Here is a 24,628-nt window from a genome sequence, read left to right on the forward strand (position 1 = left end):
GCCGAGCATATTGTTGCAGGTCTGGTGTGAGGCTGCTAGGCTCCCTGCTCCAGAGTTCAAGAGAAGTGTATGAGGCATCTAAAGGTAATGGAAGCAAAGAAACAGGTTCTGGGGCTTGGGGCTGTGAAGAGCAGGATGAACCTAGAAGAAGAGAAGAGAGAGAAGGGGGACAGGAGGTAGGAGAAGGAAGACTACTGTCTGCCTGGAAAAGCTGATGGGGAGTCAGAAGACTGATGGAAAGAGGGATTTTAGGGGCTAACTCAAATGGAAGGACTGAGAACTGGTGACTGGGCAGGGAGACAGCAGATTTGGGAACTGGGTCTGACATGGGAGGGCTGCAAACAAAGCCAGAGCAGGGGAACCCAGGGTGAGAGGTAACGACTGGAGGGAGTTAATGTTGTTAGTCTGAGGCACTGGTATCGGACAAACCATGAGGATGTCAATCTGGGGCTTTTCCCAGCACCATCTTTCCCTTGGGAAGCTGGAAGAAGCTCCCCATTCCTGCCTCTTCCCTCTCGTGCAGCTGCTGCCAGCAAATCGCAGGCTGGGCTGCGCCCTCCCTGTGTGATTTACTCAGTTGCTTTGTGGAGCAGAAGTCCATGCAGTAAATCTCATGTGCTACCCCTCGGGGTGACACACGCGTCAGTAGGATGCCACATGATGGAATTTGGGGTTGGGTTTCAGTTTGCAACCAAAAATAAACAAAACCCAACCAAACAGCTTAGGAAACTGTGCACACATATATCCTACTTAGAAAAAAATATAAAGTGTGTAATTCAGCTAGTGCCAGATTTATAGTCTGCACAATCCTAATTTGTCTTCTGGTATGTGTTATTATAGAATGATCCTGTTTTTTTGACACATTCAGTACTGTTGAGGATATTTGTAGGATCCTTGCCATATACTGTGTGTGAAAAAGAAGGTGGGCAATGAGCAATTTACTTTTTTGTTCTGTTTTGTTGTTTTGTTTTTTTTTTTTTTGTCTTCTGCTGTTCAGGACATAAATGATTCATGCTCTTGCATTGTTCTGCTCTGAGGACAGATTTATGACTTTTTGGCTTTTTAATGGCATTAATCTCTATAGCATTTAAATTCTTACAAAGAGTAATGAGATAATCTGCATAACAACCATTTGGTATGTATCTACTAAAAAGAGAGGGACACAGAATATAAATTAAGAAGTTTTTCATAGTTTTGACTGTTCAGTTTAGGATACCAGGGTCAGGCACAGCTGAACTTTTTTAGTTAAAGGTCATGCTCATTGAAAAATGTGTGTTAGGGTTAACAAGCTCTAGCTATAGATTTCTGTCAGACTAAGAGGCTATTTTGGGTGATCAGAAATAAACATATGCAAATAAGTTGAAGTCTTATTTCTACATTTTCAAAATAATGCAACCACTATTTTTCCTTTAGAATAACATTTCATTTTAAAATTTGACCAATTGTTATTTATTTATGTATTTATTTATTTTACTTCAGCTAGCTTTATGAGTCACTCACACTGCTTGCCTTATGACTCTGTTTTACAGAAATCTCAGTTTTGCTTAAGATCCACATTTTCAAAGTGCATTTCCCAGTGAGCTCAGTTGCAGCTCTAAGTGCTCTTTGCTTCTGCAAGCAAATTTCAGACCAGAAAATGTTCCCACTCGAAAATAAGGAACGTGCAGTTGGTGACCATCTGCACCAAGCTTGGTTTAAATGACTTTGCCAGTGATGCACGGGATCCATGTGCAGAGAGAGGACAGAAAGCAGTAAGGAAGAGCCTGTTTATTTGCCTTAGCTAGGACTTCTCCTTTCTCATGTGTCAGGCACCGTGTCCCCTCCGATGTCTCTGGGAGAGTGTGGAGACAGCAGCCACCACTGGTGCCTGAGCCCAGCTTCTCTGCTGGGGCAGGGTCACCCTCTGCACTGCACAGCAAGCGAAGGAGGCCACTGTCCAAAGCAGTGCAGGATCCGATTTGCAGCACCCAGCTTCCAAATATCAGGTGCATCAGGAGACCTCTGGCTCTTCTCAGGGGGAGCAGCACATTGCAGTGCTCACTATCTCATGCACGGGGACAGTAGCATCCATCCAGATCCAGGCTTGCACCTTCACATAGTGAAACATGGGGGTGAGGGCAGAGGTACTGCCTGCCGGGTTGGAGAGTACCCAGGGGAAGCCCTGTGATGCTTCAGTCCCTTCTGGACAAGAGAGCTTGTGTCAGGGTGCCTACCCAGAGGCTGGGGTGGGAAGTGCCAGCCCCCTGTCATTGCCTAGCCAGGAAGCTGCAGGCCCAGGAGGAGAACCCACATGAAGAGCCATCCTCACCATCAATTGCTTATTAGTTTTTGGGCTGGGAAGGGAAAATCCCAGGATATTGCCTCTACCCCATGACCTGTTTTTGTTTTATCCACATCCCTGCATGTCCATGGGTAAAAAAGGCAGGAACAAACACTGGCTTCTCAGGGCAGGACTCACCCATGCTCTGAATTACGCTGGCTTAGGGGTTAGTTTCTGGATGCAACGGTCCCACACACATTCCTGCTAGAGAGCTGTTGAGCCTGGTCCAGCAGGGCAGGTAACCAGTGTCTCGCAGGGGTAGCCTCTTCCACTGACAATGTTGTGGCTGGAAAAACAGTCTGTGGAAAAGATAAATAGACTGGTGTCCTTAGTATGATAAGAAAAGATAGGAGGATAAAGAAGGAAGACATTCTGAAAAACATAGAGTGAGGTGAGTGCTGAGGCCTGGGATAACTACCCTTGCTAAGTCTTCTAGCGTTAGACATTTCCTCCATTAGGGAGTATGTCTGGCACATCACTGACCACCACATGACATCTTTCAGAGATCTTAAAAGCAGGAATCAAGTGTAGCAATCCACCCCATGCTGCAAGGGTGTTTGGCTCTCCTTTTCCTGGTGGATGCTAATTGCAAGTGATAATTACTTGAAGTTAAGCTGTTTTCAGATGAAAACCAGGAGATTGGTAGGAGACTGAGATGATGGGCCTGTGGACTTTGGAGGCACCCACCTCATAGTGCTCCCTGGGCTTTGCACTTTGCCTTCAGACAGACTAGGGCTGAGATACAGCTGTGCAAGAGGGCTGCTTTTCCTCCCCCAGAGCCATCTCAAAAGCCTCTGTGACCTGAAAGGCGCAGGATCAGAGGCTGAATGTATTAAATACCCTAGCCAGTGTGAACTGGCAAAGATTCAGTTCTTTTAATATATTGCTCCAAAGCAAAAGCAGATAAATGAAAGATGCCCATTGCACTGGGTACTGCAGATACTGGAAGGAAAGGCAGCCCCTAGCCAAACAGCTTGAAATCCAGAGGCAGAAACTAATGCAGAGCACCCTCCCTCACATGTAACAAATGTCTGAAGATAAGGATGAAACCTCTTGTCCCAGGTGGGCTGAAACATGACGGATCCTGTTGCAGCCTTCATTGAGCAAGCCCACATTGTGAACATGCTTACGAAAACTACTGGGTGGATCATTCACAGAAAAAGACCAATGACCCCACAAAAAAAAAAAAAAAAAAAAAAAATTAAGGGCAAAAGAAGAGTTTGCACCCCTTTAATATGGAACACAGCATTTGAACATTTGAACTCTTCTCCTAACCTGGTTTGGTAGCGCTGTGTTCTCTTTCATGCACCTGCGCCCATGCTCATCAGCACTGTCTGTGTTCTTCTGCAAGGTCATCAGCTTTTAGGAGGACCTACAGTGCATGACAATAGCTTTATAACACACAATGTTGACTGTTTGAAAAGTTCAGGACTGTCATTATCATTTCATGTCCGTCCACTCTTCTGTTCATGTCTCATCACAGAGAATGCAAGCCACCCTCTTCATCTTCAAAGCTTTGGTAAGGTCTGCAGTGCAAGCGTTGGCTGGCTCAGCTGTGTTAGCCAGATCATATTTAATTCCTTCTTTCCCCCATGCTTCCTTTCTTTCCCAGACCAGCAACCTTACCAGGAAAAGCTCCTCATTTGCTGGCCAGATTTTGCCATAAGCTGTATGTACAGTGTTCTGGTACAACTTTTGGGGAAAACAGCCTGAATTTTGTGTGAGCCATGGCACCTTGCTGCACTGGCCATCCAGGAGCAGCTCCTTGCCACCTGTGCTGTCTAATGTCAAGGAGAGTCTGTGCCTGCACTGGTTATGCCTAATTACATGAAACTGGTGAAAATCAACAAGTGGTTTTCTGTATTTCAGAGCTGAATTGGCATCAACCCCCTTGAAGATAATGTGTATTTTTATTGTTGTTATACTTAAGCAGTTTGTTTTGTGGGGTTTTTTTTCCTTTTTATTCTCTCCCTGTTCAGAATTTGATTTAATACTTCTTCTCTTGCTCTGTTTTGGTTACTCTGTGTTTCAGTGCTTAGAGAGTTCCTGCCCATGTATTGAACACTTTTAATGAAGAATTTCAGCAACACTCAGAGCTACCAGTAAAAGCCCTCTGCAGACTTTGACAGAAGAAGGAGTTATATGAAATTACTTCTAATCTCTTTATCCTTGTCACACCACTCTGCTATGCAGTAATACACCAAAGAATTTCCAGAAAGCAAAGGTTGATGACTTACAATACCTACCAACTTGGTTGAAAAAATAAAGGAATTGGGAGATGAATTCAATCTGCTGCAGAATTATGCTAGCAGGAGGACAAAGGAGAGTAGAAGTGGAGGGAGAAGGCTGGAAAAAGTAACTGTTTTCTCAGTTTATTTTTTTTTTTTTTTAAATAATTGAGGCGAAAGAAGCTATTTCCCTTAAAAGTTTAGATCATGTTCTGAAAGTTAAAAAGTGAAGGGTTTTGATTGACTTTATCATGGGATCTATCAATGCCATATTGTTAATCCCTGTTAGAGTGGGAAAGCTGCAGAACAAATAACAACATGTCCTTGAGTGCACCAGTTCTGTGCTTGACAGGTTTTCATTTTTCAGACTGTTGCATAATGCTGGCATGCACATATGACACGTAGCGTATGAAACTTTCTGGGTAGGGCTTGATCCTACCTCCATTCAAGTCAAGGGCAATACTGTTCCAGTTCTCAAAACAGGCAAGGTCATGGCATGTGCTGGAGCCAACCACAGCCCCTTGGGGCAGCCAGGCAGCAGTGGTTTAGAGCAGGTCAGCTGTTGCCCACTCTAGTCCAATCCCATGTGCACTTGTGCAAGGACTTACCGTTTGAAATCCCGTTGCAGCTAATGGCTTTCACCACTTGCTTGCTGTTTTCTCAGATTTGTTTCCTTAAATGAAAGGAAAAAACCCAAACATAATGAAACAAAACAAAACAAACAAAAAAACCCAACCAAACCAAACCAAAACAAAGAAACAAAAAGAAAAAGTAAAAAGAAACTCCAGAGAAACTCCAGCTCTTATTTCCTCCTGAGATTCACACACACAGTAAACAATATATTGATTTTCTTGTGCTCTGTGTTTGTCAGTCTTAACCAAGCACTGTGTGTAGGTGTTGTGTGATTTAAAAAAAAATAAGATGAGATGTTGGTGGGACTGAAAACACAGTTGCTGTTATTCATCTGTTTATGCCACCATACACATGTGATCAGGCTGTAATCTTATGCAGCAGCCTAGGAACTTATGGATTGCTTGAATCATCCTTCTGTAAAAGGGCCAGGAGACATTATTTAATCCTTCTACTACATCAGCAATATCTGTATATACCAAATTTGTATTTCATACCTACAGCCAGCACCAACCCACACATGTGATAAAACATTGGCATTGAAATCCATACCTGTGCTTTTTATCTTTACAATATGCAAGCTCATCAGGATTCCAGCTGGGGAAAAACACTATGTAAACAACACACTTACAAAAACTGGATTTTGTCTTTATAAATGTGGGTCAAGTTTGAAAAAAAGTCTGATCTGTTTAAAAATAAAAAATCAAAGGAAAATATTTCCACTTTTCAATTTGGAGCATCTTGTGTGGAAATTTTAGGAAACTTCAAAAAGAGGCACCACAGAAAAAAATCAAACTGAAATGGATTTTCTTATTTTGTTGAGAAAAAGCAAGGAAAAAGGATCTTTGCTTGTGTTGTTTCCAGGGTCCACTTGTGATAGAAAGAAAGGAGGCTGTTTACACACCTATACTTTTGACACTTTCACCATCCCAGAAGGAGTGTCAAGTGCCAGGATGTGGCATTGGCACTTGATAGCCAAGCCATCCGCAGCTGGTTTGAGAAGGAGTTTTTCACATTGGAGATCGATCCTGAATGATCTTTCAGCTCCATGGAAACTTAACTGTGACATATGCAGACCACCCAAAAATACTAGGTATGGATCCCTCGTGATGTTTTTGCAGGCTCAGCCACATTCCTGCTTCTGCTGAGAGCAGTTCTTCTAGCTGCAGGCAGTACAAACTTGTTGCAGTGCTAATTATTTGATCATCTGCCCCCAGTATTTCCAGATGTAAAAGTTTTCTTTATTTTGGTTGTTGAAGAAGGGGTTTGGTTTACTATCTCTGTTCCTCATTAACTGCATCTCTGCCTAGTAAACTAAATGTGCCCAGAATCACTTCCTGCCACAGAGGCTGACTGCCTCCAGTGGAGGATGCTGTCTCTCCCCTCAAAACCTGAACGGCTGCACCCAACCTGCATGTTAGCAATGATCCAGACCTCATCCTAACTCCTAGCCTGTGCCTGGGAGAGCAGTATATGCCCTCTGGTTTGGGCAAATGGTATTTAAATAAGTTGGGTCCAAAGCGTGTCCAGGGACTGCTCTGGCTCTTACAGAGTGCAGTTGGTTTCCAGCACCTGGGAATGCTTGCTGATGTGATTTCTCTTAATTTATTCCTACAGAGGCAGTTCTTCATCTCCCCCTCCCTTATTGGCACTGATCAGCACAACAGCTTTCTTTCAGAGGTTCCAAAATCAGGTGTATACTTATTATGTCCCCAAGCAAAGTATTTATATTCAAATAAAAGAAGAATTAGTGCTAACAGTATTAGCAAGTGTTCTAAAATGAAGCTGCTAGGGGAGAACCGAGCCATCAAGATAAAAGCCTGGGATCCATGGGATGTCTGCCCAGGAAGAAGCAGTGAAACAAGGCAAAATGACAGGTAGCAGCACATGCTGACAGTGAGGGCTGCTGGCTGCTGCTGAGCTGAACAGTCTCGCTGGGAAGAAAGTCAAGAATTTCTGAGCAGGCATAAGACAAAAGTGTGTTTTCAGAGGGCGAGGAGGAGTCTGGAGGCTTTAATGGCCTATTTTTGGTGGTTTTTTTGGTAGGGAGGGAACATTTTTTCAGCACACATATGCTGTGGAACTAAATTCTTTTTTCCCTAATCTGTCCTTACTGAGGATGCTATTGCAAGCAGTTCCTTATCAGGGGAAGAAAACGGTTCACTTCTGATTCCCATAGAAATGCAAAAGAAGCTGATTCTGTATAACTGAAGGCCCCTGGAAGGACAGGGTGGAAAGTCATTGAGAGCCACTGACTTCCCAGCTGGTCAGTACAACAAGAAAGAGAATTGTCTGCTTCTGTTTTTGTTTTGGTTTGGGTTTGGGTTTTTTATGTATACCTATATAGCTATTTGGCTTCAGTAGCAAACTTCTAGGATAACAGAAAATACTTACATTTCCTTTACAAGAATAGTGGAGATCAAACAATTTTAATTAAAGGTGGTTTTGCCTTCTGTATATAGAACAAAGTCTTTCCCTGTTATGTGACAATAACTGAATTCAAGGGAGACATTTTTTCTATGAAATATACCTGATTTAACTGTCATCTGAGACTTTTGTTTCACAGATTAATTTTGTTATCCACTCCTTTCACTCGCACGCACTGGGGTAGCATTTTTAAGCATTAACAGCAACAACTTTGTTTCTCAGTTATGTCTAGTTTAACTAACATCTAATCCTCTTAGCTTTTATACCTTCACAAACAGGGATTTGTTTGGCTAAAAACTTTTAATTAGCCCAATCACATGGACCAGGTATTTAACAACCCCAAGGCAAACCCGCCACCAGAAGTGTCTCCCTACCAGACCGGGAGACCTAATTCTAGGACCCCTTTCTACAGGCTGCAGAACTTGAATAACAGGGTCGGTGAGCAGCTGGCACCCAGTTTTTCTACATAAGCAAGCAGCATTCTTTAATGCTAACTTGCTGGCTCTAAACAGTGCTTTATGATCCTTTGCTAGCCCCCCTGTCTCTGCTCTCCCTCAGAGCAGCCCTTCAGTTTATGCCTGCACAAGTGATGCCAGTTCTGAAGAGAGCCAAGAATCCTCTCATGGGTTTGGTAAGATTGCTGAAGACCTGGCAGGTCACTGGATCAAATAAATATGTTTTCAGACTGAGCAAGGATCGGATCTGCTGAACTTTTGATCTTAGTAATTTGAATCCAGAAGAAAGGCTTCTAGAGCAGCAAATGGGTCCTACCCCAGGAAGCATGGGGTCACTGCCGCGGGGCAGGAGAGGCCAGGGAGGGAACACTGGTGCCCATGGGACCCGTGCTCCTGCGGCGCGTGAAACCAAACAAGAAAAGGAGTGGCTATCACAAAGCAGAAGAGTGGACACTGGTGAAGAGGCAGGAGTGAATGCTTGCATAATATGCTAAACATGTAATTATTAACTTGGGACTTGCTCTGCAGCAGAATCAGGGCCATGACCATGCAAAGTCCACCCATAAGCATACATAAGGGATTCGTGGGTCCAGTTTGGGGGAACAAGAGCAGTGTTGTGATAGCTGAGACTGGGGTATCGCTTCGTTGCACTTTTCTAGCAGTAGTATCTTCCTCTGCTGCATCTGTCACTGCAGAGCTTTCAAAACATCTGTGCCGGTAGTATTGATCTCAAAATGTAGTGGAAATAAATAAGTAAATATAGATAAATAATATCAGCATGTTCTCTTCAGTTCTAAAGTTGCAGAGAGGTGAGCCCTCAGCACCTACCCTTTTCAGCCCTGACTGCAACATACTCAGAGCTTGCCTAGACATCAGATTTAACTGGTTGCCAATTAACCTAAGGTATTTGATATCTTTGTCCTCACATTCTCCACCTATTCCCTCCTGGCTCTAGCTTCTCCTCTTTAGGATGCCAGTGTTGGGTGGCCCTGTTTCAGCAGGTGAACAGATGCCTGGAAGGTCTGTCTAGTAAGAAGGGTATGCCCTGCTCTTAGCACACACAGACCTGTAAGGAGTACAGCTGGCCAGGCTGTTTTTTACAGATGTAGTTATGATGAGCTGACCCTGCTGTAAACAATTAAAAATGTTCTCCCATCCCAGTATGGGAGGAAAACCAGGTAGCTGTATGTTACTTGCGCTAAACGCAAGGCACTTGGTTTAAATCATATTTGGTCATGTTCTAGCTAGACATATAATCAGTTTTAAAGCAAATAATTGTGATGAATGGATGTAAAATCAATTGAAAGTATGTTGCCTGAACAAGACCTGCATGATCAGGCAGAATTTCCATTACAGACCACTTACTGAGAGAAGTTAAAATAGCAAAACCATAAAGTATTAGAAGTAATTCCTTAGGAAACCAGCTTTTAAAAAAATCTGCTGAGCTCATCCTGAACTTCTGGCTTTCAGAGGGCAACTGAAAAGCTCACAGAGTCCAGCTGGTTGGATTATTTAGCTCAGTAGCATCACATATAGGTATTTGCAGCTAACAGTAGTATATGTGTGCTCACAGTGTTGATGATGTTCATGTCATTAAAAACTCCACTTCCGGACTGACTCTTCCAGCTAACTGAAATTAAAACATGAGTCAAATGAAAATCTGGCAGAATGATGTGACAGAAGGGAAACTTGATGTCAGGTAGTGTAACTAGAAGCTAGCAAGTACACCTAAAGAATGAAGGCATCTTAGTTTTAATAGCCCAAGTGTGGTACAAGTAAAGCAAAATCTCCCTGTACTTTACAGAGGGCCAAGAGCCAGTGAAGCCTGTATCTTTGGAAAAAGTATAAAGTAGATGGGGTACCTGACAGCTGTATAACAAAGTTGCAGAGGCTGCATAAATCCAATATGTTAAGAGAAGATAATGCCCAGTACTTATGAGAAGTAAAGTGGAGACTGGATCAAGGCAGAACTTTTTTCCCCAATGTCCATTTCATTTTAGGAACACACATGCTTTATTTTAGCAGCTCAAATTTCTTGAATGAACCCTCCTGCAGGGCAGGTCTGCCCATGGATGTGCCTGTGGAGGGCAGACACTGAACTTTATCGTCAGGCAACTGTGTTGGGCATGCTGTGCTGTAGGTGGCTGGGACACTGATTGCCTAAGCATGAAGGTGGATTTCTGTATGTCTTGCAAGGACACATTGGCAGTTAAATATTTGGGATTATTGGCCCATACTGCGCTTTGTGTCAATGCCACATTCAGCAGGTTCAGTGTCCAGCCAGTGAGTGTGAAGTTTTGCAGTGAGGATGTGCAGGGAGCCTGGGCAACAAAAACATATTAATAAAATCCTTAATTCCTTTGAAACAAGCAGCCAAAACATAGGTGTGATACCAAGCTTCTGGCTGAGTAGGCTCAGGCAAAGAAACTGCCTTGAGGGTGAATTAATTCAGGTCTATAAATCCCAGGTGGTGTGGACAGGGTGGGTGTGGGTGAGCTGCTCACTGTCTCTTCCAATGCAAGAGGTAGCGACTGTTGGACAAAGCTGCAGGAGCCATTTTCAGAACAAATTCATGCAGCAAATACTAGATGTTTGAAACTCTTTGCAAAAGAGTGTCTTAGCTGCAGAAGTTTTTGCAGGCACTCAAGTAAAGACTGGGCAAGTATTTGGAAGAGAGATCCACCACAGGGCAAACTCCATCAGGCTCAAGGAGTCCCCTGAGCTGAAAGTGGTTGGAGGCTGGAAGAGGAATTGCAGGAAAGATTAATTATGCTTGTCTTGCTTTTCCTCTTCTGTATGGGTCAGTGGTCACTGCTGCAGACAGACTACTGTGCTATATGGGCCCCAAAAATCTGAAATAATAATACTGTTCATAATGTTTTTATTTGGATAGTAAAAAAATTTTGTGCTGATTTTCTGATGCATAGATGAATTGAAGGTGCTCTCTCTTCCCATCTGTGCTTGAGCTGGAGCAAAGAGCACTGCAAGGAGCAGTGGTACCACAGAACCTGTGGTGGGTGGGTACTCCCTCAGCTATACCATGGCTGTAGGTACCTGATGCAGAGGAAGCCAGCAGGACACAGTGGCAGAAGCAGTGCACAATGGTGTATGTTGGCTGGGGGTCCAGTAAGATGCAGGCTAATCTCTTTAAAGCTGTGCTGCCCACATGTGCTGTAGGGCTCCCAGCTATTTACTCTAGGAAGGTTTTTTAGCCCCGTTGAACTAGCCTGACAGGATTGACTTAGCCTAGAGCACCTTCTTCTCTGTGTCCCCTAACCTTACAGAAAGATTCAGAATTGACCTTTGAGCTTTCTTTCATGAAACTAAAACAATTTTTGCAAAGTTTCTGGATTAACAAACAACCCCAAGTTCTTCCTCTATTCTCTGAATAAGTAAAACACCATTCACAGCAATACAGCAGAACTTGTATTGCCCTTATGCTTCAGAACATATAGCAGGAAGCACTACAGTACTTTAAATTAACTTGCTTATCTTCAAACCAACAACAAAAAAAAAGCATTATTTATGTCCCTCCTTTATACTGCAGCAATGATGAGCACTTTGTTAAAGCATATTACATCAGTGCAGTTCCATTGCATTTAGGTCTGAAGCTGTGAGGAGGGAAGTCTCTGACCAACTGATTCTGGCCCACTGTGTTTTGTAAGTTTATAATCTGAGTGCCAGTGTGGCACAGCACAAGCAATATATGTTACAAAATCAGAAAAAAAACCCACTCATATTTCAATTGCTTAGGGCTTTGTGTATATATATATATATTTAAAGAATAATTAAAAAAAAAAAAAACACTTAAAAAAATATTTTAGGATACTTTTTAAAACACAGCAAAAGTGGCATTGCAGATTTTGTGAGCACAAAGATGCACAAACATCAGAATTGCACCAAATTTGTTCTCAAATGCATGTTGCAAGCTGGCAGTTTCTTTTCTGTGGCTGCAGGGAGTTAGGGCATGTTTTCATATGGACTTCTTTTTTGAGATCTGTACATATTTGTACTGTCGGAGATACAGACTTTTATAAAAAAATTATAAATGGTATCTGCATTTTTTAAGTTCCCTTAACTGTATAAACATTTTTAGGTTTTGTCTCAGAGGGGATAAAACAACTTATTCCTGATATTAGACACATTGTATAAAGCTCTGCTGTGAAGCCCTCAGATGATAAGCGCCGGCTCAGAACTTATCTGAAATAGTACAACTACCTTGCAGACTCGTTAGGTTAAAAGAAGTTGTCTCAAATCATATGTGATGTCCCAGACAACTTGGTAGATTCTGACTGACCACAGTATCATGTTTCTTTAAGTTAGAAATGCAAGCATTTAACTTGGTTGTTGCTTCTGCGTCTTAGTCACAAGGCAAAAAAGACCTTGGAGACACAGGTTTCTAAAAGAATGTCACCAATAATATGAAAGGGGTGAAACCTGGTTTTGAGTGACTGCCATAGTCCTGCCACTTCCTTCTTCACTCAACTGGCATAAAATCAGTACAATATTTAATTTCTAGAGATATATTTCCCAGAATATGCATTTTTAACAAGGCTGTGCAGAATTCCTTTCACCTTCTCTAGAACATAATTTATCTTCTTTCATTCCTGCATATAGTACTTCAAATGGGCCTACAGATGGCAAGAGAGGGGTTTTAGCAGAATTAAGGCAATACAACCCCTTTACCTCCATTTCCAGTTAGAGTGTGAAAGGAACAGAATCTTCAGGATGAAACAAATGTGTTGTCTTGTCCCATATGGCACGCAAGGGATGCTAACCTGGGGCATGGGACACAATAAACTATTTGCGCAACAGAAATAAATTCCTTCAGAACACCCACTGGCAGCTCTGCTGTCCACAGAAGCTCAGAAGCTTGCAGAGCTCCTGACAACCAGCAGCATCACGAGTAGCACTGGGATGGAGGGTGCTTTGTTTAAACAGTGGCAATTCCTTGGTATAAATTAATCTCTCCTTCATCTCTCCCCCTCAGAGATAGAGTATCATGGGTGGGAGATCTGCATGCCAAATGAGCTGCAAGCTACCTCTTTCTTTTCTGTTCCTTAACAAAGAATGCAATCAGCAAGATGCTAGCACCCAAAACATTGACTAACACACTGATGAAAATGAAGTTTCAGCAACCATTAATCCATGTGCCATTTTTTGCAAAAGATCACTGCAGGCTCTGCCACATAGTCTGCAGACTGACTCATAGCCTGGAATTTCAGACTCACACACAGTGTGATCCCAGAGGCTTATGTTCATCACCGCTCTGCCTGGTGCACGTTTTTTGTGGGCTTAGCACCCTAAGAAAATATTGATTGACAGTGACGATTTATGTAACTGCAGCAAATGAAATTGTATTCAACCTATTAATAAAGTGGCATCAGCCAAGAATTAGAAATGGGCTCAGTAACTGAGATTTAATCAGTAGCATGATTAACATTAGTAGTATCCACAGTAATAGCATCTAAATGTCAAATGTGCAGGTAAAGAATAGCAGCAAATCCAAAAGGTGCAGTTTTTCTTTCCTCTGTGCTTCTATTTGTTTATTTGTGCTGGCTGAGCTGCCCTCACTTGTTTGTATCCAGGAGTGACATTGTTCCAACACGCCATTGCTTTCATTCCTGAGAGAAGCCTGATGTGAAGAAACACCTTACCTTTCCCCTAAATGTGCTGGGGTTACAGCTCAGCCCGGCCGTGGTGCGGGTGCTCCCAAGCTGCTGGCCACTCTCCTGGCATCCTCCTGGCCACGCTGAAAGTGGACACTGAGGTGGGAGGAGGATGGCAAGAGATCCGCCTTGGTGGCAGGCTCTCAAGCCCGGCTCTTGAACTGGTGCCCCAGCCCAGAAATGAGCTTGCAGAGAGGAATGAGGCTGTGGGGAGGTGGTGGTGCTGGCTGGCAGGGCAGGCTCCCAGCAGCTGAGGACCGCAGCTCTGGAGCGCTCTGCACCTCGGCTCTCACAGACCTGGTGTCGAGCAGGAGGTAACTTGTTATTTTTAGTGAAGCAAATGTAAGTGGAAAATAGGAAATGTGCAGATGCAGCCTTGGCTGGCCCCAAACCAAACACAGCAGAGATGTTGTTCTCTGTAGTGTTGGGCTGTTCTCATCCCCCACAGGTCTCAATTTTCAAGCAGCCATGTGTCCTTGCTTCCTACCTGAGCAATGAGTGAGGGTACGGAAACACTGTTCATGATCTAGATCCCGTTTTAAATTTTAATAATTAAATAGATGAGAGCTTTGCGGCTTTCCCTAGGATGAATGGTTCTTGTGGCTGGTACTCTCATAGACAGTGCTGTATTTTAATAAGAATAAAACCTTTTCTAAGTGGCCAAGATGCTCAGTTTCCCAAGCAAAGCCATCCCAACATTTTTAACGAGTAGCTGGCTAATGTGTGAGATCACATAAATGCATTCTGTCTCTCAAAATGTTCCCAATACCCATAATGGAACAAAGGAATCATTTTTTTTTTATTATTTCTAGCTCTAATAATTTCAGACTGTGTTTTCCTTCAGAGCTGACTGTATATCAAAGAAGGTGAAAACACTATGTGCAAATAGCTAAGCAGGTGAGCTGGGATTCCTTCAAGGGACAGACTGTGCAACTGTAAGCCATTAATAGCATATAAAAGTCCACAAGTATGTAACTGTAATACAAAATGCTATCCCTGTATGATACTTCAGGATTATTCCAAAATACTAGTCGACTTTGTGTTTAGATTGAGGTGACAAATTGAAAAAGATAAAGGAGAGTAAAACCAGTCATGAAAAATGCTGGTTTCAGGTTTGTGATACCATTCTCACACTTCTCTACATTGACAGACTGCTCCTGGTTTGCTTTTGGAATCTGGTATTTTATTAGTGTTGGGTGACTTGTAGACAGCCACCAAGCAATCTTTCCTAAAGCATCTTTTAAGACCTTTGTTGTAATAATTAAAATATGATTTCTCATCTTTCTTCATAACGGTCTGTAATATTCATTTAGTTCTCTGAATGTAACTTGTTTCAGAGCAACAGTTTCCAGACATCTATTCCCCTGTATTTACAAAGCAAAAAAATCTAGCTGTTCATGACTGATGTGCAGTACCATAAAAATGATCCAGCTAGGAGTTCACAACACAGGAAAAACTTCAATAAGCTTCATTATCCACATGGAATAAATGGATCTACATTGAATCAAATGCACCCTTTAATTTCAGCTGTTTCCCTTCTGGTTAGGGGACCATTTTGAATCTACAAAGCCAAAGATCTGGTGGTGGTACAGATGCAGCTCAATTCAAATATGTAAATACGTAAACTGGTCTGAGAGCCAGAAAACTGCAAATAGCTGCACCTGTGCCAAAAAACAGCACATTTTTTCACTGAAATACATGTAACAAACAGCTCCTGATTTCATAGTAGTGAGCTGAGCAGGTTATGTATGCCAGCTTTTAAAATACAGTGTCTGCGTAAGCTGAAAGGTTACAGCATGAATTTTGCAGAAGACAGTGAGAGATTTTTGAATTCTAGGAACATGTATAGGAACTAGATTGATTTAATAACTTGGGAGTTTGAATCAGAATTTGCCCAGCAGCCATGCTGAGAGCCTCAGGACGCCAAACTGCAGACAGGTTTACCATTGACCTCAGAAAATGCAACAATGTGCTTGCCAGAGTAGGCATTACAGATTTTCTCTTAAATCATTCCTTTGCATGGAAAAACAGATTTACTTTGAGCATTAATTGAAGATCTAAAAAATAGAAATACCATAAAACTACTCTGGGAAACTGATACACTGGCTAAATGCTTCAGTGTTCTGGTACAGAACATTGTGTTACTCAATTCTCTAGCTTTTGTACAATGGACAGGAACATTATAAGCATAAAGTGTTACTGGTTGTGTGTGCACGGGAGTAAGTGATATCTGATTTTAGTCCTTACATAGGAAAAAACCCCACATGTTTAGCAACATATTTTATTTGCACATGTGATGTAGCTACCGTAGAGAGGGTATTGCTGGTTCTCCTAGACTCCTTTTATGTGAAGATTTTTCATAAGTAAGAAAATCTGCTTAGGGCTATTTTTATCATAAACAGGAAAAGGTTCATTGCTTCATTTTTCTCTCTGAACAGTTACCCTTTCAGTTCCCTCTCCTCTTTTCACTCCTGCCCCAGGACCAGCACCACCACACAAGTAATTTTGGCCTCAACCTCCCTGTTTCCCTCTTGCACTGTCATCTCTGGCTGGCTCTTTCCTCTTCTCTCTCCATCTCTTCCACCTTTGTGCCAGTGTGGCTTCCAGCAGCCAGTAGAGTGGTGCTAAATGCCTGGGTTGAAAATGGACGACCCACCAATTCTCCATTCACCCAGGGACTAGCTGTCCTTTTGGATATGTCCTTTCACTACAGAATTATTTTACTTGACTCATTCACATTTCTTTAGAGCCAGCATCTGTAAATTCTGTACTTACCCCTTCCTCTTTCCAATTCATCCTTCATTTTCTCTTTGAAGATCATACATTTTCTCCTTTCTCACAAATGGTTGTCAAACATTGGAATAGGTTGCCCAGGGCAGTGGTGGAGTCACCATCTCTGAAGGCTTTTAAACAGCATGTGGACCTGGTGCTTAGGGACATGCTTTAGTGGTGAGCTTGCCGTGCTAGGTCTAGGGTTGGACTAGATGATCTTGGAGGTCCCTTCCAAACAAAGACATTCTGTGATTCTGTGATTACTATGTCTCATTAGTTGTCCCTCCAAAACACCTTACGTCACCCCAACAGCTAGGCTTTCCCATCCTATTTTTTTCTTTCCCTTCAGAAATTATGGATTTCCTCTTCTCTCTTCTACATTCAAGATGCTTTCCAGATCTGCCCCACCTTTCTTTCCAGCTATCACCTGCCCTGTAAGCAGTTCACAACTCCTGTTCCTCCTGAACCCCACTGCTAATCTCTGTGATTCTCTATTCAAGTCCCTAACACCAGCCTAACCATTCTCAGTCTTGCTCACATTTTTGTGGTTGCCATCTAGCTCCCTTACCCCAGAAGAGAGGGAGAAGAAGCAGTCAAATATCTCTCATGGGTAGATGATAGAAAAGCCACAAATTAAGAGGTCTACTGTGTGGATCAGCCCAGCAGACCTTCCTCCCACTGATCTACAAATGTTGTTTTTTGTGCCTTGAATTTGGTGATGTGGTGGACATGCTGTAAAAGACATCTGTGTACTGAAGCTGAGGGATGTTTTTCATTGCATGGAGATAATTAAGCAGTAAATAATAGCTTCCAAATATTTAAGCACAGTTCTCAGGAACTGGCCTCACAGAGATCTGTATCAGTGTCTCCTCTGAGATTCTCAGCAAGGCAAGTAAGAACAAAAAATATTTCATTCATCTGCTTGGCAGTATCTGCTGGAAAGGCTGATTCAGACCTAGCTTTTCCATTTCACTATAAAATCTCCATGTGCATCATCTTCTTAAACATTATTTTTAAATAGAAAGGTCACTTTTCTTCAGGGGTTCATTCAAAGAAACTAGACACACTTGCAGAATCTGATTAAGATGTTTCATGTCATCAAGTGTTAGGCACTAAATTAGATGACAAATATTTACCCAAATCTAACATAAGGTGCTAAGGACAGTGCTAGAAGATTGCTCATTGCTAAAATGGCTACAGACTAGTTTCAGCTTTGATGTTAAAGCCTAAGAAAGTAGAATTAAGGCATTGTTAGCAACACATGTGTGGAGAACTCTTTTATTAGAAATTCTTTCTTTTTACAGCTCCATGTACCCATTCAGATGACCCAAAGCATTGTAAAACCCAAGGTGTCTTGAGAGAAAACTAAATTAAAAATGTCTTAACTGAAATGTAAGTAGAAGTCATCTCTCTTCCTAGTAATATCCCTTTGAAGGGGGAAATTAGTAAAAATGCTGTATTTGTTGTTTAATTTTTCAAACTTTTACATTTTCTGAACAACAGTCACATAAATCTATAAATACTCCAGTATATATTATTCCTACCTGCCTTTCATGTCTGGCAACACATTTGTGTGGCAAACAGCACCCGCTGCAAGGTGCTCCTTGCGGACCCTCCGTGGCTGCTGCAGGTGACTTGGCTCTTGGGAAGCCCCATGCCCTGGGGTGGTGGTTGAGGTGCTTGAACACAGTCTGGGAGGTAGTGGCTGCCACACCAACTTCCCTGGGAAAAGGTCTGATTTGTAAAATCGCTTCACTCTTTGCAGCTCCTCTTGTGACACTTGTGCCCAGATAATCTATGAGGCTACGTTTTTGGCTCAGGCTTATTTTGGTGTCTAAGTGAGAAGTGAGTTCTTTGAAAAATAAGGTTCAACACACTCTGTTTTCCCCCCTGAAGCAGTCATAATCATAGAATCACAGAATGGTTTGGGTTGGAAAGGGTTTTTAAAGGTCATCTAGTCCAGCCTCCCTGCAGTGAGCAGTGTCATCTTCAACTAGATCAGGTTGCTCAGAGCCCCATCCAACCTGACCTTGAATTTTTTCAGGGATGAGGCTTCTACAACAGAATCACAGAATCTCAGGGGTTGGAAGGGATCTCAAAAGATCATCTAGTCCAACCCCCCTGCCAGAGCAGGCTCCCCTAGAGCAGGAATGTATCCAGGCGGGTTTTCAATGTCTCTAGAGAAGGAGACTCCACAACCTCCCTGGGCAGCCTTTTCCAGTGCTCTGTCACCCTCACAGTGAAAAAAGTTTTCCTCATGTTTACATGGAACCTCCTATGCTCCAGCTTCACCCGTTGCTCCTTGTCCTATCATGGGACATCACTAAGAAGAGCCTGGCTCCATTCTCCTGACACTCACCCTTTACATATTTGTAAACATTAATGAGGTTGCCCTTCAGTCTCCTCAAGAGACCCCTCTCTGGGCAACCTGTTCTAGTGCTTCACCACCCTCATTGTAAAAATTTTTTTCCTAAGATCTAGTCTAAATCTACCTCTTTCAGTTTAAAACCATTATCTCTTGTATTATCACTACAGGCTAAAAAGTTTGTCCCCATCTTTTTTCTAGGCCCCCTTCAGGTAGTGGAAGGCTACTACAAGGTTTCCCCACAGTTCTCTTCTGCAGGCTGACTCACCCCAACTCTCTCAGCCTGTCTTCATAGGAGAGGTGCTCCATAGGAAAGATGTGCCTGCCAGGCACTCTTGGTGCTGCAGGTGCTCCTGGGAGCATCTCCCCCCAGACAACTGCCAACCTGCCCGTTTGCTCCTCTTCTCCCAGTCTGCAGAGGTAGACATGAGCGATGAAGGACATGATGGAGACACTGCTCAAACACACAAACCACACTGACCCCCCTGAATGCATGATGAGGATCCTGAGTAAACCAGTGCTATCACAGCCCAAACCTGACATTCTCCCTGTTCAGTAATCATCACATCAGGGAAATGCCAGAAGCAGCTTAACTGAGGGACTTTTGCACTAAAATCAGGCCCATGGGGAATATACATCTGTGATTTTAAACCATCACATTTCCAACATGATCCTTTCCTAAGCATGACTGTGGGGTGGCATCATGCAATGCAGCAATACATGTAAAAGCGGTTGAACAGCTATGAAGAAGGGAATATTTTGAAATATCTGCCTGCAATGTGAAGTTGCTAAATCACCAGCATAGTGTGGTCATACCCAACACATAAAGTCAAAATAGGCAGCTCTTGAGAAAACGTTACATTATAAGGTTTGAAATACAATTTTTGCCCCAAAAAAAGCTGCAAATAGGGAGTGAACAAGGAAGATGGGATGAGGTGGTTTATTTTTTTTGAATAAAACTTCTTTTATAGGAGTTTATAACCTGGGAATATATGATTTTGTACCAGCATTGCCCATTCCTTGTTCACCAAGTATTTAACAAACCAGCTCAACAGAGACTGCCTGCAAATATTCTTTCCCATCAACATTCAGTTTCTCTGTAAATCTTGAGCAAGATTTCTTGCATATCTCCTGTATTTTGCAAAGTCTGTTCCCTCCAAGGGAATCGTGATGATTGATCCTATACCCAGTGCAACCACTAGCAAAACAGCTCTGGGACCAGCTAATAGAGGCAGTTTGTAAATAATTCTTTTGCTATCTCTTTCCTCTTATCAGCTTGAGAACCACTTTGTCTGTCCAGAGCTGAGGAATCATTTTGCAGTAGATGAAGATCTACAGGGCACTTTTCTCTGAAATATCAGCAGAAGATACTAAATTATGAACTGAAGGGAAGAACAGATATTGCAAAGCTTTAGCTCTTGTACTGCTGACATGGCCAGGTACAATTTATGAGGGCCCAGACACCCAGCCAAAGCCACCACATCTGGAGAGGTGTCCTCGTGCGTCCCACATTCAGGCCACCACTGAAGAGCCCTCTCAGTTCACACTTCACGTCTCTGCTATTTTCCTGTACGATAACGATCTGTCGTGGCTCACAGTGATTATTTTTCCCCTCCCACCTGTTTCTTTTGCAGCAGGCAGTTGTTAGTCCTTCTGCTCCAGAGGAGGGGACATTGCTCCCGTTGGAGGCAATCAGTGCCGTTCCAGCATTTCCTGGGGAGGTGGTTTCAACACACTGCTTGAGGATGGGTCTGAACTTATTCCTGACAGCACCATGTGCTCAGATACAGGAGGTTCTTTACTGAGAATATGAAGTTTTCCAGTCCTCCACAGTAGCCCCTCTGGATCTGTCTGTAGTGTTTTCCAAAGCAAATGTTGGGATGCAGGGTGAAATACAAACGCATCTTTTGAAAGAGAACTGGAACAAAATTAAACCCCACTCAAGATTCACAGAAATTTTCCCTTATGTTATCTGATCCCCACATTTTAACTTTTTTGTTTGATCTAGTTATTTTTAGGACTGCTAACACTTTATAAGTAAATAGGTGTTTCATTGGAAGTGCTTTGCCCAAAGGCCTGTGAATTTTAGGTGCTTTTTGACTTTTAATATCCGTATCTTCTACTTTACTTACTCACAAGCCAGTCTGTAGTTACACAGTGTCTCTACTAAGTTAATGTTTGACTCTGCAGTCTGTGTGCTGTGCAACCCAGCACCTCCTCCATTTGCAGTGAGTAAATATGCAAGTGTTACGTTGCCCTTGAAACCTGTGCTGTGACAAAGGTTGCACACTGAGAAGAGACTGAAACACCAAGTTTCCGTGGGTCACAGTCTCTCCTGTCAGCCGTGTGTTAATCAGAAACCACCCCCGGATATCTGTGAAAGCGTGGGGCTGGGAACTTTGGACCCGGTGACACAGGGGCAGACTTGGCCTCATGAGAAGCACTCGCCTCTCTCTGAGCCTCGGTTGTGAAAACCCCATCTCTGAGAATGGGCAATAGGGAAAAGCATGTTCAATTTGGGTTGGCCAGAAGCTGGTCACACTTGTTTCAGGAACACAGGCAATGATACTTGCAGTACCACTGTGGTCATGGTACTGTCTTGCTGCGTGACCTTTGGGAAATTATTTTATCTCAGCCTATCCCAGCCTGTTGAAGAGTCAAAGGCAACAGCACTTCAGGGAAATGCCTCACAATGGTACTTAGTGCAGTCGTTAATGTTCACAACTTTATTTCACATGTAAAACCCTATAAAATTGCTACTGCTATCACTTCCTTACAAAAAAGGTAAAAGTCATTGGTTTTGGATCATTTTCATTCTGAGGTTAACCTCTAAACACCGGAGAAAAGGTTGCATGAGCTTGTGTGAAGGAAAGACTGAGTTTTCACAAGGTGGTAGCTGTACAAATGCAAGTAGGGAAGAGGGTTTTGGTTTTTTTCTTATTGCTTGTGCAACAATGACAAAATGTTTGGTTTCTGTTGCATTATATCAGCTTATCTACAAGGGCAGATTTAGTGGGAGGGCCCATCAAATTATCCACTGTTCTATTTGTCCAGGATGACATGATACAACTTCAGCTGTACCATAGCAGCACCATCATTTTCCTGTGGTAGCTACACCCCGCAGCTGTGACTGATAATGGAGTTTCTCCAAAGTCCTTTTTCTGCAGTGGGTCAATACTCCAGGCAATTTAACTCTCTTAGATCTGTACCCAAGTAACATACTTTGCAGAAGTATTAGCACCATGGAAAAGTGAGTATTTGTACAACCTTCCCATAACAGCCAGTGACCTTGTCTGTGCTGCCAGGCAAACTAAATTTCAGCTGGCTCCACAACCTGAGTGCCAGCATGCAGCTTGTCCACTTCCAAATCTCACCACTGCAGCTTCAGTTTCCAACTTTGCCAAAGACCAGACCAGCAGTGTCATGACATGAAACATGATGATGATAAAATCTAGATCTGATCTAGATGGGCAGTGCTCCTCCCAAGTCTTCTGCTGAAATGCCTCCTCAACAATGAAACACCAATTTGCAAAACCAGGCCTTTTAACAGAAATATGGTCTCTTCCACTCAGGTGTCGTAGGGAATATCTGAGACATCTTAAGTAGAGTCCTCATCCAAGCAGGAAAGAGAATCAGAATGCCTGGACCTCCCCTCTCGCCCACTTAATCCACCTTTCTGGGAGCAGCTTTCGATACTAGGTGGAGCAAGACTGCTTCAAGCAGTTGCTCCTCCCCAGAGCTGGTTAGGCAGCGTCTTAAGTGCAGATAAGCTCTTTCAGATAAGACCACTATTTCTGCCTGGGTGTCTGGGAGGTGACAGCCACAGCTGAGACCCCAGGCAGCTCTGTGGAATATAGCAGGTTGTTACTATTTCCTCTTACAGCTTAGGGGATCAGCCAGGTACTGAGAAGCTAATGTGTTCTGGCAAGTGACCCACCACAAGCCTGAGAAGCTGAGAAGATGGGTCTCCCTCCCCTGTGCGTTTGTCACAGCACTCTTCATCACAGATTGGGAGTAAATGCTGTAAAGCAGCTGTGAGTGTTTTTATCTAGAGGGAATATAGGCTGATGGTTGGGAACTAATAAGGCTTATGCAAAATACATTGTCAGGTCTTGCAGGTTGTCCTACAGCAGCAGGATTGTGTGTAGCAGCTGTAGGGAAGTCCATATGCCTTCTCGGCTTGTGCCAACAGCCTGTTATACCAGGGAGTCACAGCATGCTGCCACGGTGTCCTTAAATACCAAATCTGTGTGAGCTTCCCCTTCTGCCTTTCCTTTTCCAGGCAAAAGCGGAGGGGCGGGGGAAGTGGACTGGCAGAAGGGACCACCACACCCAAAAGGACCCACAACAAATGGTGGCACCTTGGAGAGCTGAGCCGGCTGGTGTGCGTTTGGTGCACCACGCAGCACGGGCTGCAGCCATGGGGCTCGCATTGCCACTACAGCTGGCCATGCATCAGCCCTTGCAGACTTGGCCTGAGCTCTAAGGAAGACCCCTGTAGAGTCCTGGATCACTAAAGTCACTCCTGCTTTCTGTGGCACATCTGCTCAAGTCCAGTCACAGTGCATTGCTGCGCTGGCAGAAAGATGTCACACGTGCATGCCAGCTGGTGAGCTGGATGCAGCCATGCCCCTGGCCACCACCCCTGAGTACACTGCAGTGTTGTGGGCAGACAAAGCCTCTCCAACCAGACCAGACCTCAGCCCAGCATCACTGGGCATGGACAACCCTATCCATGTGCAAGGCTGTACAGGATCCAGCAAACCCAGCACAGGGATACACTCCTTGTTGCACTATGTGGCAGGTTTTAGTAGCTAATCTGGCAAGTTAGAGCAGCTGGCATTGTAGATTTTCTCCTCAAACTTGTGCATTAAAATATATATTGCTGAAGTCAGGGATCCTAGATTAGACAAAATCAACCACTCTTCCCCAAACCAGGACTGAAATGCCATGACAAACGAGGCAGTATCACAAAATCAGGACACACAATCTAGCCTAGATTTTGCCATAGCTCCTCTGTCATTGCAGGTCCAGAAAGAGTCTCCCCAGCTTGGGAGCAGCCACCGGGTCCCAGCCTCTGAATCCTTCCCAAGCTCAGCAGCTGCCTGCTCCTCCTCAGGGAGGGCAGTGGCACCTTGACAGCACTGCTAACCTGTTTCGGCTGCCCTCTGCTTGTAATTGTTAACTTGCTGGGAAAGCTCTGGCTAGCACAGGTGGAGCCTTAACTCTGAGGCACTCCCAAGAAGCTGAGACGCAGGAGCAGAGCTTCTACCTGCAAGGTAAACCATCACAGGTTGCCTTGGCCATGTTTCCCCCCCACCTTTGTGTTCAGGCTCCATATGCATAAATCATGCCATTTCAGGTATTTTTGTTTCATTTTTGTTTTTGAAGTTTTCGCTGTCATTTGAATGACTGCTCTCTTATGTTGAAGATTTGCTTGGAAATGTATGTGCTCCCATAAATTAAGCATTCCCTCTCAGCTTTCAGCCAGGCATGCCTAGGCTTGCATGCAGCCTTAGAACAATACAGAGAAAGGTTATCGTGACTTACTTACCTGCCGCAAATTATCTATTAATAGCACCATTTATGTAGCTTTTTTCTTGTTTTTTTTCCTTCATGGCATGCTTTCCCTACATGCCCCTCTTAGCAGGTTTCCCCTTTTTTGTGTGCCCTTTTTTCCCTGCAGGAGACAGGGTGGAGAGAAGAGGGGCAACCTTTTCAGCACTGGCTCTGCCCCCGTGGTCCCAGCACTGCCTTCCCCA

The 24,628-nt window shown here is 43.5% G+C and overlaps 1 protein-coding gene and 1 long non-coding RNA gene across 5 annotated transcripts in view; one reads left to right on the forward strand and one right to left on the reverse strand.

Annotated features, from left to right (window-relative positions):
- The window catches only part of RBM47 (RNA binding motif protein 47), a 78,236-nt gene that overhangs the window by 11,961 nt on the left and 41,647 nt on the right, over positions 1–24,628 (forward strand). The window lies entirely within an intron of this gene.
- LOC127383971 (uncharacterized) lies at positions 1,753–24,599 on the reverse strand. 2 transcript variants are annotated; one of them, XR_007889344.1, is made up of 4 exons: positions 24,421–24,599; positions 5,157–5,221; positions 2,459–2,619; positions 1,753–2,089 (listed from the first exon to the last, which is right to left on the reverse strand). It is a non-coding gene; the product is annotated as an uncharacterized LOC127383971 (long non-coding RNA). The 2 variants fall into 2 exon arrangements; XR_007889345.1 differs by lacking the exon at positions 24,421–24,599 and adding an exon at positions 13,718–13,890.

The sequence above is a fragment of the Apus apus genome, chromosome 4, assembly GCF_020740795.1.
Source record: "Apus apus isolate bApuApu2 chromosome 4, bApuApu2.pri.cur, whole genome shotgun sequence".
NCBI lineage: Eukaryota > Metazoa > Chordata > Aves > Apodiformes > Apodidae > Apus > Apus apus.